This window comes from Bufo gargarizans, chromosome 5 (genome assembly GCF_014858855.1).
Source record: "Bufo gargarizans isolate SCDJY-AF-19 chromosome 5, ASM1485885v1, whole genome shotgun sequence".
Classification (NCBI taxonomy): Eukaryota; Metazoa; Chordata; class Amphibia; order Anura; family Bufonidae; genus Bufo; species Bufo gargarizans.
The window spans coordinates 388,975,994-388,990,927 of NC_058084.1; the positions used below are offsets into that span (position 1 = coordinate 388,975,994).

At 45.2% G+C, this 14,934-nt stretch overlaps 1 protein-coding gene across 6 annotated transcripts in view; it reads left to right on the forward strand.

Moving 5' to 3' along the window:
- Positions 1-3,230: 3,230 nt before the first annotated feature.
- FAM126A (family with sequence similarity 126 member A) overlaps positions 3,231-14,934 on the forward strand; it is a 156,529-nt gene continuing 144,825 nt past the window's right edge. For 4 of the 6 annotated variants that reach the window (XM_044292999.1, XM_044293001.1, XM_044293005.1 and 1 more), the window contains exon 1: positions 3,231-3,477. The gene's annotated coding sequence lies outside the window, so the exon portion shown is untranslated. The remainder of the gene's footprint in view (positions 3,478-14,934) is intronic. The other 2 variants (XM_044293000.1, XM_044293002.1) reach the window with 2 other exon arrangements.

Sequence of the window (14,934 nt, forward strand, 5' to 3'; positions counted from 1 at the left end):
TCCGTATTAAGTGCAGAGAGCCGGTGGTAATGTCCCCTCACTATTATAGGGTTTTCAGGTGTCACACAGGTTTAGGTACGTGGGCATGCAATCGTCTACCATCGAGACCCTTGTATGTGCATAGCAGCCAGGGAGAGCTCTTAGGGTTTTATATGGCTCACCTAATAGCTCCTTAGTTTGGGATCAAGCCAGTCCCGCGTTTATTTATAAGTTCCAGCTATCTGCAAATCTCATCCATGACACCGGTTCACTTTGCAACAAATGCCGTCTTTCGCGCGGGCAGGTGGTTCTATGTTCAGCGGCTTGTAATGACCTCAGTATCTTTATTATAGATATTAATGCTGTACTGTAATGAAGGCCCCCAGTGGCTGTTCTCGAAACTGCCTGCTCCCGGTGACCGCATTTGTTTCAGACCAGCTCGCGACGCAGTCACAGGTAAGGACTTACCTGTGCCTCGCCGGACTTGTGATTTAAGATGGCAGCCCGCATGTGTTCACGGGTGAACGCGCCAAACTGGCCATCACTGCTGTTTACCCAGCTGCAGCAGTGACATCAAGTCACCTGCAGAATCATGTCGACCGTATGTTGCGGCTGCAGCCAATTACTGGTCTGAGCAGTGCACCAAAGTGGCCAGTGATTGGCTGCTGCAGTCAAAGGAGTTATCCAACCCTATAAAAAGCCCCCCAATATGCTGAGCCCCCCACACTGAATATACTTGCCGCTCCTAGACCCTGCACCGCCGTTGCTGCTTATCCTCGTGGGCGGATGAAAACATCCGATGTAGGGGGGGAGCAGCCAATGGCAGACGGGAACGGGGATGAGCCTCCCTAGTGTCACACAACCCTGGTCCCATAGAAGAGAATGAGGCTTCAGTGAAAAACGCACTGCATCCAGATGTAACCTAGATACAGTCCGGATGCAATGCGTTGTTTGCGTGAAAGAGGCCTAAAGGGACTAAATCCTGGAGAACCCCTTTAAGCCATGTTACGCCTTCTTTGGTTGTAGTGAATAATTTGGAACCTCTTTAGGATACTTTCACACTAGCGTTAATGTTTTTTAAGTATTGAGATCAGTCATAGGGTCTCAATACTGGAAAAAAGGGCTTCCGTTTTGTCCCCATTCATTGTCAATGGGGACAAAACGAAATTGAAGAGAACGGAATACTCCAAAATGCATTCCGTTCCGTTCTCATATCGGAGAGAAAAAAGCAGCATGCTGCGGTTTGCCTTCCGTCCTGGGATATGACCCACATTGCAAGTCAATGGGGACAGATCCGTTTTCTTTGACACAATCTGGCACAATAAAAAACGGATCCGTCCCCCATTGACTTTCAACAGAGTTCATGACGAATCCGTCTTGGCAATGTTAAAGATAACACAACCGGATCCGTTCATAATGGATGCAGATGGTTGTAGTATCAGTAATGGAATCATTTTTTGCTGAACCCTGCCGGACCCAGCAAAAACGTTAGTGTGAAAGTAGCCTTAGGGTCCATTCACATGTCCACATCAGTTCCGCAATTCTGCGGAACAAGTGCCGACCTATTTATTTTCAATAGGTCCGCAAAACACAGAGTCCACATTCGCACTTTCGTTCAGCAGCCCCGCAAAAAAATAGAACGTCCTATTATAGTGCCGGCAATGTGCAGTCCGCAATATGCAGAACGCACATATTTTGCGAACCACAAAATAGTTGCGGACGTGTGAATGGACCCTTAGGGCTCATGCACACGACCGTATGGCTTTTTTAGTGTTTTGCGGGCTGTTTTTAACAGATCCGTTTTTTTTTTCCAGTAGTGTTCCGTTTTTCCATATGGCATATACAGTATATAGTAATTACATAGAAAAAATTGGGCTGGGCATAAAATTTCCAATAGATGGTTCCACAAAAACGTAACGGATACAGAAGACATACGGAGTACATTCCGTATGTATTCAGTTTTTTTTGCGGACCCATTGACTTGAATGGAGCCACGGAACGTGATTTGCGGGCAATAGGACATGTTCTATCGTTGAACGAAACGGAAAAACGGATACGGAATGCACACGGAGACACATGCCGACCCATTGAAATGAATAGTTCAGTATAAGTAATGATATGGCCAGTATACTGAAAGCAAAAAACGCGTTTCTGTGCACACAACCGTATAAATCAGGCATGCTGGGAGTTGTAGTTTTGCAACAGCTGGAGGGACGCAGTTTGGACATGCCTGGTATAAATTGATCCGCATCCGTTCCGCAAATTTGCGGAATGGGTGCGGACCCATTCATTTCAATGGGGCCACAAAAGATGCGGACAGCACACTGTGTGCTGTCCGCATCCGTTGTTCCACAAAAAAGATAGAGCATATCCTATTCTTGTCCGTAACCGCGGACAAGCTTAGGCATTCTCTCTATAGCGCTAGTCATATAATTGCGGAATGCACGCCGTCGGTATCCATGTTTTGCGGATTCTCAATTTGCAGACCGCAAAACACTTACGATCGCGTGAATGCACCCTAAGGGCTCATGCACACCACCGTGCCGTTTTTTGCGGATCCGCAAAAAACAGATGCCGCCCATTTACCTTCCGCAATTTGCGAAACGGAACAGGAGGCCCATTATAGAAATACCTACTCTTGTCCGCAAAACGGACAAGAATAGGACATGTCTCATAATTTTTGGGGGGCCACGGAACGGAGCAACGGATGCGGACAGCACACAGAGTACTGTCGGCATCTTTTGCGGCCCCACTGAAATGAATGGTTCCGTATACGGAACACAAAAAAACGTTAATGTGCATGAGCCCTAAATCTGATTTCCGGTCACTATCCTCCCCTGCCCAAACCTGCGGCATCCTGAGGAGAAACCATTTCTTTACAGGAGGACACAGGAACAACAGGTTAGAGTCGTGGTACTTGCTTCCACAGGAGGGTGCGCCATATTCTCCATTAAACAATCTGAGGACAAGGTATAGCGCCACCCAAAGCTTCACCACAACCCCGTTCACACGTAGCGGAGCTGTAATAAAGCGCTGCGGAATGCGCCACATAAAGCACCGGGCGCAGTCCGCACGGACAATGAAGTGACAGGGATGCGGTTCACTACGCGACAGCTCGCGCCTCACAGCTTGGGGGCGTGTCCGCGTGACGTCACCGCCTTGCTCAACGTGCCCATCGGAACTCGTGGTTTGGTAAGCGCTCCGAGTCACGTGGTGCGCTTTGAGTGACAGCTGCGAGACAGGAGGGGAGAGACAGCGGCGGAGGCTAGGGTGCGGGAGGCAGATCCTCAGCTAGCAAGCAGTGTGTAACGCTGTGCGCTTCATCCTCCCCGGCTGCTGACTCCCCTCCTCTCCAGCCGCTTATGGTTTCTTCTCCTCGGACTTCTTTAGGGTGAGAGCACTTAGTGGGGAGGGGATACTTCCCTTCAGATGTCTGCAAAGTTACTTGTGCGGACCCGGACCGGCCTGTCCAGAGCGGGAGCTGCGCGGCTGTAGTGAGTGAGTACTTTGTTCTGGGGGACAGTGTATTAATGAGGGGCAGCAGCAGCAGCGCCCATAGGCTCCATCCTCCGCGCCACATTCCGGTGCTTTGTGTGCGTGCCCGGGGATGCCCGGGTGCTGAGGGTCTGTGCGGGGCATCATGTGAGGAGTGTGCGGGTTATTGGGGAAGTTGTGCCTCTCCAGCAGTGATGACCGCTATTGGTTTGGTGACTGGGTGACCACTGAGGGCTCATGCACACGACCGTAAAAAAATACGGATGACATCCGTGCGCATTCCGTATTTTGCGGAACGGAACAGCTGCCCCCTAAGAGAACGGTCCCATCCTTGTCCGTAATGCGGACTATAATAGGACATGTTCTATTTTTTTTTGCAGAATGGAAATATGGACATACGGAAACGGAATGCACACGGAGTAACTTCCGTTTGTTTTTTGCAGACCCGTTAAAGGGAATGGTTCCGTATACCGTCCGCAAAAAAGAAAACGGAACAGACACTGGGAAAAAAATATGTTGGTGTGCGTGAGCCCTAATTGTAATAATTTACTGGCGGCGTCTGGGTGCTCAGAGGACGGAGACGTGTACAAAGTGATGAGATTACAATGGAGTCTTCGTTTACGGGAGGTACATTTTGTGACCCCTTATTTTTGAAGAATAAAGTTCTGCTTTACCGGCAAGGGTTTTATTTAAAGGGGTCGTTTGCTTTTTCTGTTTATATATGGATGAGCTATCCTAAGTGATTAGGGTCTGCTACAGAAGTAACTCCGTTCCGATGAATAGTGAGGTCCCTGCTGTGCGTGAATACACTGAGTACCAGACTGTGACCCCGCGTCCACTGACGAGGCAGAAACCCGGTATTTATATGGATGGTCACGGGATGTTCCTTTCCTTCATGGATGTGATAAATATTAGGTGGCGGCGGCGGCTAGTGTGAGCAGAGTCTTACCTATCGGTCAGCCTTGATTAGAAAGGTGTCCTGGCCATAAGCTGGAGGGACCTGTTGTAAGCGCACCACGTGTGAACACGCCTGGTCTGCTAGGAGTGACGCTCTTTTACCGCCGGCTCACTAATTATACGGTGATCCCTATTTTATATCCATGCGTCCAATTGGACACCAGGGAGACCAATGTATTTTCATTTATGGGAAGTGTGATTCATTAGGAGTCGTTTTGCGGTCTGCAAGTTGCGAATCCGAAAAACACCGGCCATGTGCATTCCGTATTTTGCGGACCGCACATCGCCGGCGCTATAATAGAAATGCCTTTTCTTGTCCGTGGCTGCCGACAAGAATAGGATATGTTCTATTTGTTTGTGGGACCGTGGAACAGAAGTGCGGATGCGGACGGCACACAGTGTGCTGTCCGCATCTTTTGTGGGACCATTGAACATGAATGGGTCCGCACCCGTTCCGCAAAATTGCAGAACGGATGCGGACGTGTGAATGGACCCTAAAGGGAAGAAAATGGGTGGATCAGTAGAGACATTGGTGACGTATCCTAGCGATAGGCCACCAATCTGGTTCCCACCTCTGGACCCCCGCCACCTTTCTCCAGAAATAGATCCCAAGAAGTGGGTGGAGAGCGGACTGCACCTTCCATGCATAGGTGAGTGCGCTATTCTCTCCATTCTCCCCCTCTCACTTGCTGGGACCCATTTCAGCTGTAGGTGTAGGCCCCACCCATGAGACCTGCACCTATGCTAGCGATACGCCATTAAAGTGCCAGATGAACCAACCCTTTTTAAATGCCCGCAGATAAAGCCAGCGCATGTGGATAGGTTCACATGGCAAAAAACGGGTATTTTTTTGGGGTGGCCGATTATCTAATTTGGTGGTGGTTTTGGAGGAGTTTTTACAAGCTTTTTTTTTTTTTAAGATTTTTTTTTGGTTTTAGAACCTTTTTTGCCAGTGTTTTTCTAATCCAGTAGGATAATTTAGCAGCAGTTTTGGCAGCAGAACCCCGCTTCTAAGGCTATATATAGTGTTTTGCGGATCTGCAAAAAAAAAAGGATGACGTGTGTGTGTGTGTGTATATATATATATATATATATATATTTATTTATTATTTTTTTATTTTTTTTTGCGGATCCATTGTAACAATTCCGCAAAACAGACAAGAATAGGACATGTTCTATTATTTTTTTGCGGGGCTATGGAACGGACATACGGATGCACACACGGCGTGCTGTCTGCATTTTTTGCGGACATATTGAAATGAAATTAATGGATCTGCATCCTATCGGCAAAAAAACCCGGAACGGACACTGAAACTAAATACGCTCGTGTGAATGTAGCTTAAATCTTCTAGCGTATTTTCTTTTCTGTTTCCCTATTCAATGCAGAATGCACTCTCATGCCACTTCAAAAGCGGATCTCAGTTTAGTGGCGGGGAAAAATTATACCGGGTGCGCCTGCTGGCATTTTTCAATTGAAGTCAATGAGAGGCCGTTGGTGTTTTTAGATGGCGAATTCCGCTCAGGAAAACTGCCTTTTTTTTGCGATGGAATCCAGAGTGGATTTTACTTGTGTGAACGTAGCCTGTAAGTTAGACATATGGACGTTCCAGGGAATGGAGCGTCCGGGACGCCTTTTCTTTTAGCTGGATTAAGATCTAATGTAAAATGTTTGCATTTAATAATTTTCAAAGCATCTCTTCTTAATGATCCGTGCAACACAGATTGCATCTGTGGTTTTCACTGACCCCTAGACTATAATGGGTGTGATGGATCAGTAAACACGGACAAAATAGAGCATGCATCCGTGCTAAAAACACGGACTCGTAGACCGTGCTAAAACACTGATGTGTGAATACCTTAAAATAAATGGGTACGTGTGCTGTCCGTGGAGAACACGGACAGCACACGTCCGTGAAACACTGACGTGTGAATGAGGGTTTACTACTGCTCATGTGGCCATTGTGTGTGTTTTAATTATTATTATATATATTTTTTTTTATTTTTTTTTATTTTATTAATATTAAAGGGGTTGTCCAGGATTTTGATATTATCTATCCTCAGTATAGGTCACAATCCTGTGCTGAGGATAGGTCATTAATATAAAAGGGGTTATTCAATGTCTAACACATTCCCCCCCCCCCCCCCCAATGGCTGCGGGGAGCAGGTAAGTATAATCTATATGAGGGGCCTGGACATTGAGGGGAATGTGTTAGACATTGGATAACCCCTTTAAACTCCTGGACAACCCCTTTTAAAAATATATTAATATAATACAGTAATAGATATAGTATTATTATAAAAAATATATAATTTTTTTTTTTTAATATAAAACATGTACATAATAGAGCTTTTGCTAGCAATGGGTTAGGGTCATGGACATAAAGAATGAGAAGTTCAGTATTTTTCGATACAGAAGGAGTTAATAAAATGGCTTTGCAGTCAATAGCCGTGTATCCGATCTAGCTGTACAGAGCAGCAATTACAAAGTACAGTCCTGCACTCTGAATAGAGGCCAAGACTTGGCGGAAAAAGAGGTGGGGGCGTGTTCTGGCGTCCAGCTTTATAACCGAAATTAACACGGGCCGCGCCGCACGCATCCGAATAGAGCCCCGTTATTGATTCTTCTTTTGCATTCAGAGGTTTTTTTTGGTTGCGAAGGAGCCTCCTGGGGACGTTCATTTCGCAGTCCCTCGTGGTCCAGAGGATTTGCTGACCAGACCTTTGCATTAGCATGTGGCACTTGTAGCCCATCGGCTTGTCCGGGAGCCGGATCCTGTTCAGAGATGATTGTTCACAAATGAGCAATAGGACGAGAACTGGTTTAGCAGAGTCGTCCTGGTTCCACCCACACAGATGTGCCGAGGATGCGAGCTGCTCCATTGTGCACCACCTGAATCTCGGGATTGGGAAAGAGCTCAGGTTACACATGGTAAATCAGCGCCCGAAATACTTCCAGTGCTGTTCTGGCCGTGTGTGCAGTCATTTGACAGTATAGACAGCATTGGGGCGGCTTTCCTAATCCTGCCTAATACGTAGACCTAGTGTGAACCTAGATCAGGCGGTCTCAAGATGCCCCAGATTTATCACATTGTAAGGTAAAGGCGCTGCATCTTGCTACAGTTTAGACACTTTTGTGTTAAAGGGAATGTGTCATCACAAAATGACCTATTGTTTTGATCTTCTTTAATTTTTTTTAATTTTTTTTTTTCCATGTCAATATCTATATTTAAACAAAAAACATAAAATCCTGCAGTTTTCACACTGGCCACTAAGTCTAATAATTGGCGCCAATACTTGGTCTGTACAGATCTCTTTACTGCAGTTACCTGCTTATCTGTAATTCTAATCCTGCCTGTAATGATACCACCTCTGTGTACAGATAAGACAAGGTCCTCCATTTACAATAGGTGATTGTCAGAATGTATCTGTTCTTTCCTTGTACAATGACTAGTGTTGAGTTCGGTTTCAAGTGGTTTTTAAAAATCAACTACAGAAGTTATTCAATGAAGTCAAGCTCAACTTCGCGAATAACTTACTTCGGCTCATCGGAGCCCATACATTCTAATACTGTACGTAGACGGATCTCCGTACAGTTATATTCCGAAGTTTTGAATGAAGCGACTTTCGATGAAGCATCCAAAGCTCACTTCGCTCAACACTGCGGGTCCATTCACACGTCCCAAGTGTTTTGCGGTCTGAAAAACACTGACATTGGCTTTGTGCGTTCCGCATTTTGCGGATCACACATGGCCAGCACGTGTCTGGGGACAAGAATAGGACATGTTCTATTTTTGGCGCAACGGAAATGCGGATGCGGAGAGCACTGTGTGCTGTCTGCATCTTTTGTGGCCCCATTGAAAATGAACGGGTCCGGATCCTTGTCGGCCTCTACATAACTTTGGCGTATCCATCCCAGTCTCAGCTTCCTAGCTGTCTTACATTTAGACCAGGCGTAGAAAATGATGAATGAGATGGACTGCCGGCCCGCCCCCTTCCCCTCAAATGCCACGCCCACATTTTCAGACTTGACGTGAAAGGGGAAAAGTTAGATTGCGGCGCACCTAATTGTTGCACTGCAATCAGTGCCTGAAATATGTCTAATATAGGCAGATTTCAGGATAATAAATGACCCCCATAGTCCGCTCCTGATTCGTGTTTGAATATCTCCTAAATAGCATTATTGCCTCTTAATCCAGCATATGCACAATATTTTCTTTAATATTTGGCATTATTGCGTGTCTCCAAGGAGACTCTGCCTGTAGGAGACATTAGTGTAAAGTCCATAAATGTGATTACATTTCCTAATCTTCCCCTCTCGTTTCGCCTGCGTTTTAGATTTGGTAAAACAGTTTGAGCTTTAAATAGCAAGTTTATTGCATGATATTTCTTTATAAAAAAAAAAATAAAAAAATAAAATATATATATATATATATATATATATATATATATATATATATATATATATATATATACAGGTCCTTCTAAAAAAATTAGCATATTGTGATAAAGTTCATTATTTTCTGTAATGTACTGATAAACATTAGACTTTCATATATTTTAGATTCATTACACACCAACTGAAGTAGTTCAAGCCTTTTATTGTTTTAATATTGATGATTTTGGCATACAGCTCATGAAAACCCAAATTTCCTATCTCAAAAAATTAGCATATCATGAAAAGGTTCTCTAAACGAGCTATTAACCTAATCATCTGAATCAACTAATTAACTCTAAACACCTGCAAAAGATTCCTGAGGCTTTTAAAAACTCCCAGCCTGGTTCATTACTCAAAACCGCAATCATGGGTAAGACTGCCGACCTGACTGCTGTCCAGAAGGCCATCATTGACACCCTCAAGCAAGAGGGTAAGACACAAAGAAATTTCTGAACGAATAGGCTGTTCCCAGAGTGCTGTATCAAGGCACCTCAGTGGGAAGTCTGTGGGAAGGAAAAAGTGTGGCAGAAAACGCTGCACAACGAGAAGAGGTGACCGGACCCTGAGGAAGATTGTGGAGAAGGACTGATTCCAGACCTTGGGGGACCTGCGGAAGCAGTGGACTGAGTCTGGAGTAGAAACATCCAGAGCCACCGTGTACAGACGTGTGCAGGAAATGGGCTACAGGTGCCGCATTCCCCAGGTCAAGCCACTTTTGAACCAGAAACAGCGGCAGAAGCGACTGACCTGGGCTACAGAGAAGCAGCACTGGACTGTTGCATGTCATTCGGAAATCAAGGTGCCAGAGTCTGGAGGAAGACTGGGGAGAGGGAAATGCCAAAATGCCTGAAGTCCAGTGTCAAGTACCCACAGTCAGTGATGGTCTGGGCTGCCATGTCAGCTGCTGGTGTTGGTCCACTGTGTTTTATCGAGGGCAGGGTCAATGCAGCTAGCTATCAGGAGATTTTGGAGCACTTTATGCTTCCATCTGCTGAAAAGCTTTATGGAGATGAAGATTTCATTTTTCAGCATGACCTGGCACCTGCTCACAGTGCCAAAACCACTGGTAAATGGTTTACTGACCATGGTATTACTGTGCTCAATTGGCCTGCCAACTCTCCTGACCTGAACCCCATAGAGAATCTGTGGGATATTGGGAAGAGAAAGTTGAGAGACGCAAGACCCAACTCTCTGGATGAGCTTAAGGCCGCTATCGAAGCATCCTGGGCCTCCATAACACCTCAGCAGTGCCACAGGCTGATTGCCTCCATGCCACGCCGCATTGAAGCAGTCATTTCTGCAAAAGGATTCCCGACCAAGTATTGAGTGCATAACTGAACATAATTATTTGAAGGTTGACTTTTTTTGTATTAAAAACACTTTTCTTTTATTGGTCGGATGAAATATGCTAATTTTTTTAGATAGGAAATTTGGGTTTTCATGAGCTGTAAGCCTAAATCATCAATATTAAAATAATAAAAGGCTTGAACTACTTCAGTTGGTGTGTAATGAATCTAAAATATATGAAAGTCTAATGTTTATCAGTACATTACAGAAAATAATGAACTTTATCACAATATGCTAATTTTTTGAGAAGGACCTGTATGTATATATATATATATATATATATATATATATATATATATATATTTTTTCCTTAGTGGTCAAGCATACGACAAAGTTGTTTATAGGTCCTGTATGGCGGCATATGGAGTCCCCTACTTTTGAGAATTTAAGGTGTTTTTCAGGCTCCTGATATTGATGACCTATCCTCAGGATAAGTCTTTAACCACTTCAGCCCCGCTAGGTGAAACCCCCTTCATGACCAGGCCACTTTTTACACTTCGGCACTACACTCCTTTCACCGTTTATCGCTCGGTCATGCAACTTACCACCCAAATGAATTTTACCTCCTTTTCTTCTCACTAATGGAGCTTTCATTTGGTGGTATTTTATTGCTGCTGACATTTTTACTTTTTTTGTTATTAATCAAAATGTAACGATTTTTTTGCCAAAAAATGACATTTTTCACTTTCAGCTGTGAAATTTAGCAAAAAAAACGACATCCATATATAAATTTTTCGCTAAATTTATAGTTCTACATGTCTTTGATTAAAAAAAAATGTTTGGGCAAAAAAAAAATGGTTTGGGTAAAAGTTATAGCATTTACAAACTATGGTACAAAAATGTGAATTTCCGCTTTTTGAAACGGCTCTGATTTTCTGAGCACCTGTCCTGTTTCCTGAGGTTCTACAATGCCCAAACAGTATAACTACCCCACAAATGACCCCATTTCGGAAAGTAGACACCCTAAGGTATTCGCTGATGGGCATAGTGAGTTCATAGAACTTTTTATTTTTTGTCACAAGTTAGCGGAAAATGATTATGATTTTTTTATTTATTTTTTTTCTTACAAAGTCTCATATTCCACTAACTTGCGACAAAAAATAAAAAATTCTAGGAACTCGCCATGCCCCTCACGGAATACCTTGGGGTGTCTTCTTTCCAAAATGGGGTCACTTGTGGCGTAGTTATACTGCCCTGGCAATTTAGGGGCCCATATGTGTGAGAAGTACTTTGCAATCAAAATCTGTAAAAAAATGACCGGTGAAATCCGAAAGGTGCACTTTGGCATATGCGCCCCTTTGCCCACCTTGGCATCAAAAAAGTGTGACACATCTGGTATCGCCGTACTCAGGAGAAGTTGGGGAATGTGTTTTGGGGTGTCATTTTACATATACCCATGCTGGGTGAGAGAAATATGTTGGCAAAAGACAACTTTTCCCATTTTTTTATACAAAGTTGGCATTTGACCAAGATATTTATCTCACCCAGCATGGGTATATGTAAAATGACACCCCAAAACACATTCCCCAACTTCTTCTGAGTACGGCGATACCAGATGTGTCACACTTTTTTGCAGCCTAGATGCGCAAAGGGGCCCAAATTCCTTTTAGGAGGGCATTTTTAGACATTTGGATCCCAGACTTCTTCTCACGCTTTAGGGCCCCTAAAAAGCCAGGGCAGTATAAATACCCCACATGTGACCCCACTTTGGAAAGAAGACACCCCAAGGTATCCAATGAGGGGCCTGGCAAGTTCAAAGAATTTTTTTTTTTTTCGCATAAGTTAGCGGATATTGATTTTTTTTTTGTTTTTTCTCACAAAGTCTCACTTTCCGCTAACTTAGGACAAAAATTTCAATCTTTCATGGACTCAATATGCCCCTCAGCAAATACCTTGGGGTGTCTTCTTTCCAAAATGGGGTCAGTTGTGGGGTGTTTGTACTGCCCTGGCATTTGAGGGTCTCCGCAATCATTACATGTATGGCCAGCATTAGGAGTTTCTGCTATTCTCCTTATATTGAGCATACAGGTAATGAGATTTTTTTTTCCGTTCAGCCTCTGGGCTGAAAGAAAAAAATGAACGGCACAGATTTCTTCATTCGCATCGATCAATGTGGATGAAAAAATCTCTGCCAAAAAAAAAAAATGGAGGGGAAAGGCGTCTGCCAGGACATAGGAGCTCCGCCCTACATCCATACCCACTTAGCTCGTATGCCCTGGCAAACCAGATTTCTCCATTCGCATCAATCGATGTGGATGAATAAATCATTGCCGGGATTTTTTTTTATATATATATATATATATATATATATATATATATATATATACAAAGTGCTTGCCAAAGCATAGGAACGCCGCCTCCTCCTCAGCTCGTATGCCTTGGCAAACGTATCTGTCACTGCAGAGGAGAAAATCCCGTCTTGCAGCGCCGCATACACCGACTTGCGTGTAATCTGACAGCAGCGCAATGCTTCTGTCAGAATGCACATCGGTGCTGCAGCTAGTAGATCGGTTGGTCCACCTGGAAGGTAAAAAGACAAAAAAAAAAAAAAAAGAAAAAAACAGGCCACAACGCAATAATTTTATTAACTTTGGAACAGAACATGTAACTTTAACTTTTGGAACTAAACATTAACCTGTTTGCTTACCTGTTTTTTTTTTTTTTTTTTTTTTTTTTTTTACCTTAATAGAACAAACCTCTCCTTCCCCATGGGTCAATGTGCAAAGCGCAAATCGCCCAAAGATGTGGCGAAGTGCGTTATGCACTTTGTCCCATGTGAAAGGAGACGTTTGCAGCAGCAGTGAGTGAATGGGCCCTAATAGCCCTGTGTGCCTGTCCTGGTGAGATGATCCCTATGCTAATAGTGTACCTGTGAGTGGTACTTCCGGAAACACTCTCCAAAGCATAGGGCAGGGTGGTCCGGACAGTCAGGACAGAAATAGCGGGTGTCACGCCTTATTCCACTCCTGCTACAGACACGACATCTTTTTCGGGGTGACGGTTGGGTTGAGGTACCAGGAACGACATTGGGGAAATGTCGCTCGTGTAGACGGCTAACTACACTGGTGGTTGGGGCCACGGAACCTCCTGGATACAGGAGGTTCTCGATGATCTCTTCCTGAAATTTGAGGAAGGATCCAGTTCTCCCAGCCTTACTGTAGAGAACAAAACTATTGATTACAGAGCCAATTGAATTAAATATACAGACACCTTCTTATACCAGCGTCTGGTGCGTCGGGAAACTAAATACGGAGACAACATCTGGTCATTGAAGTCGACCCCTCCCATGTGGAGGTTATAGTCGTGGACTGAGAGGGGCTTTTCAATGACACGGGTTGCTCGCTCAATTTGTATTGTCGTGTCTGCGTGAATGGAGGAGAGCATGTAAACGTCACGCTTGTCTCTCCATTTCACCGCGAGCAGTTCTTCGTTACACAGTGCGGCCCTCTGCCCCCTTGCAAGACGGGTGGTAACGAGCCGTTGGGGGAAGCCCGCGCGACTAGTTCGCGCGGTACCACAGGCGCCAATCCGTTCTAGAAACAAATGCCTAAAGAGGGCCACACTTGTGTAAAAATTGTCCACATAAAGATGGTACCCCTTGCCGAATAAGGGTGACACCAAGTCCCAAACTGTCTTCCCACTGCTCCCCAGGTAGTCAGGGCAACCGACCGGCTCCAGGGTCTGATCTTTTCCCTCATAGACCCGAAATTTGTGGGTATAGCCTGTGGCCCTTTCACAGAGCTTATACAATTTGACCCCATACCGGGCGCGCTTGCTTGGGATGTATTGTTTGAAGCCAAGGCGCCCGGTAAAATGTATCAGGGACTCGTCTATGCAGATGTTTTGCTCTGGGGTATAAATATCTGCAAATTTCTGGTTGAAATGGTCTATGAGGGGCCGAATTTTGTGGAGCCGGTCAAAAGCAGGGTGGCCCCTGGGACGGGAGGCGGTGTTGTCACTAAAGTGCAGGAACCGCAGGATGGCCTCAAAACGTGCCCTGGACATGGCAGCAGAGAACATGGGCATGTGATGAATCGGGTTCGTGGACCAATATGACCTCAATTCATGCTTTTTTGTCAGGCCCATGTTGAGGAGGAGGCCCAGAAAAGTTTTAAGTTCGGAAACTTGGACTGGTTTCCACCGGAAAGGCTGGGCATAAAAGCTTCCCGGGTTAGCGGTGATAAATTGTGTGGCATACCTGTTTGTTTCGGCCACAACTATGTCTAAAAGCTCCGCAGTCAAGAACAGCTCAAAAAAATCCCAGGGCCGAACCGATCTGAGCCGTCTCAACCCGAACTCCAGACTGGGCAGTGAAAGGGAAAACTACAGGTGCGGCTGAAGTTGGGGACTGCCAATCAGGGTTTGCCAGCACCTCTGGGATTCTAGGGGCTCTACGGGCACGTCTTTGCGATGGCTGCGACGGGGTCACTACTGCACGTGCCACCGTACCAGCTTCAACTGCCCTTCTGGTGCTCGCTACTTCACCAGGTTGTACGGCAGTGCTGGTACTAGGTCCAGGGAGGGCTGGGCTGCTGGTGTATGCCTCACCACGTAATCCGACAGCGCCAGCCCCACTCTGCTGCTCTTGAAGCGGATCCTGCGCAACCTGCGGTCTAGCGACACGGGGCCGGGTACGCCTGGTGGTATCAGGGACCTCAGCCTCCTCGTCCGAACTTTGGGTCAGAGAGCCACTGCTTTCTACAGGTTCGTATTCTGACCCG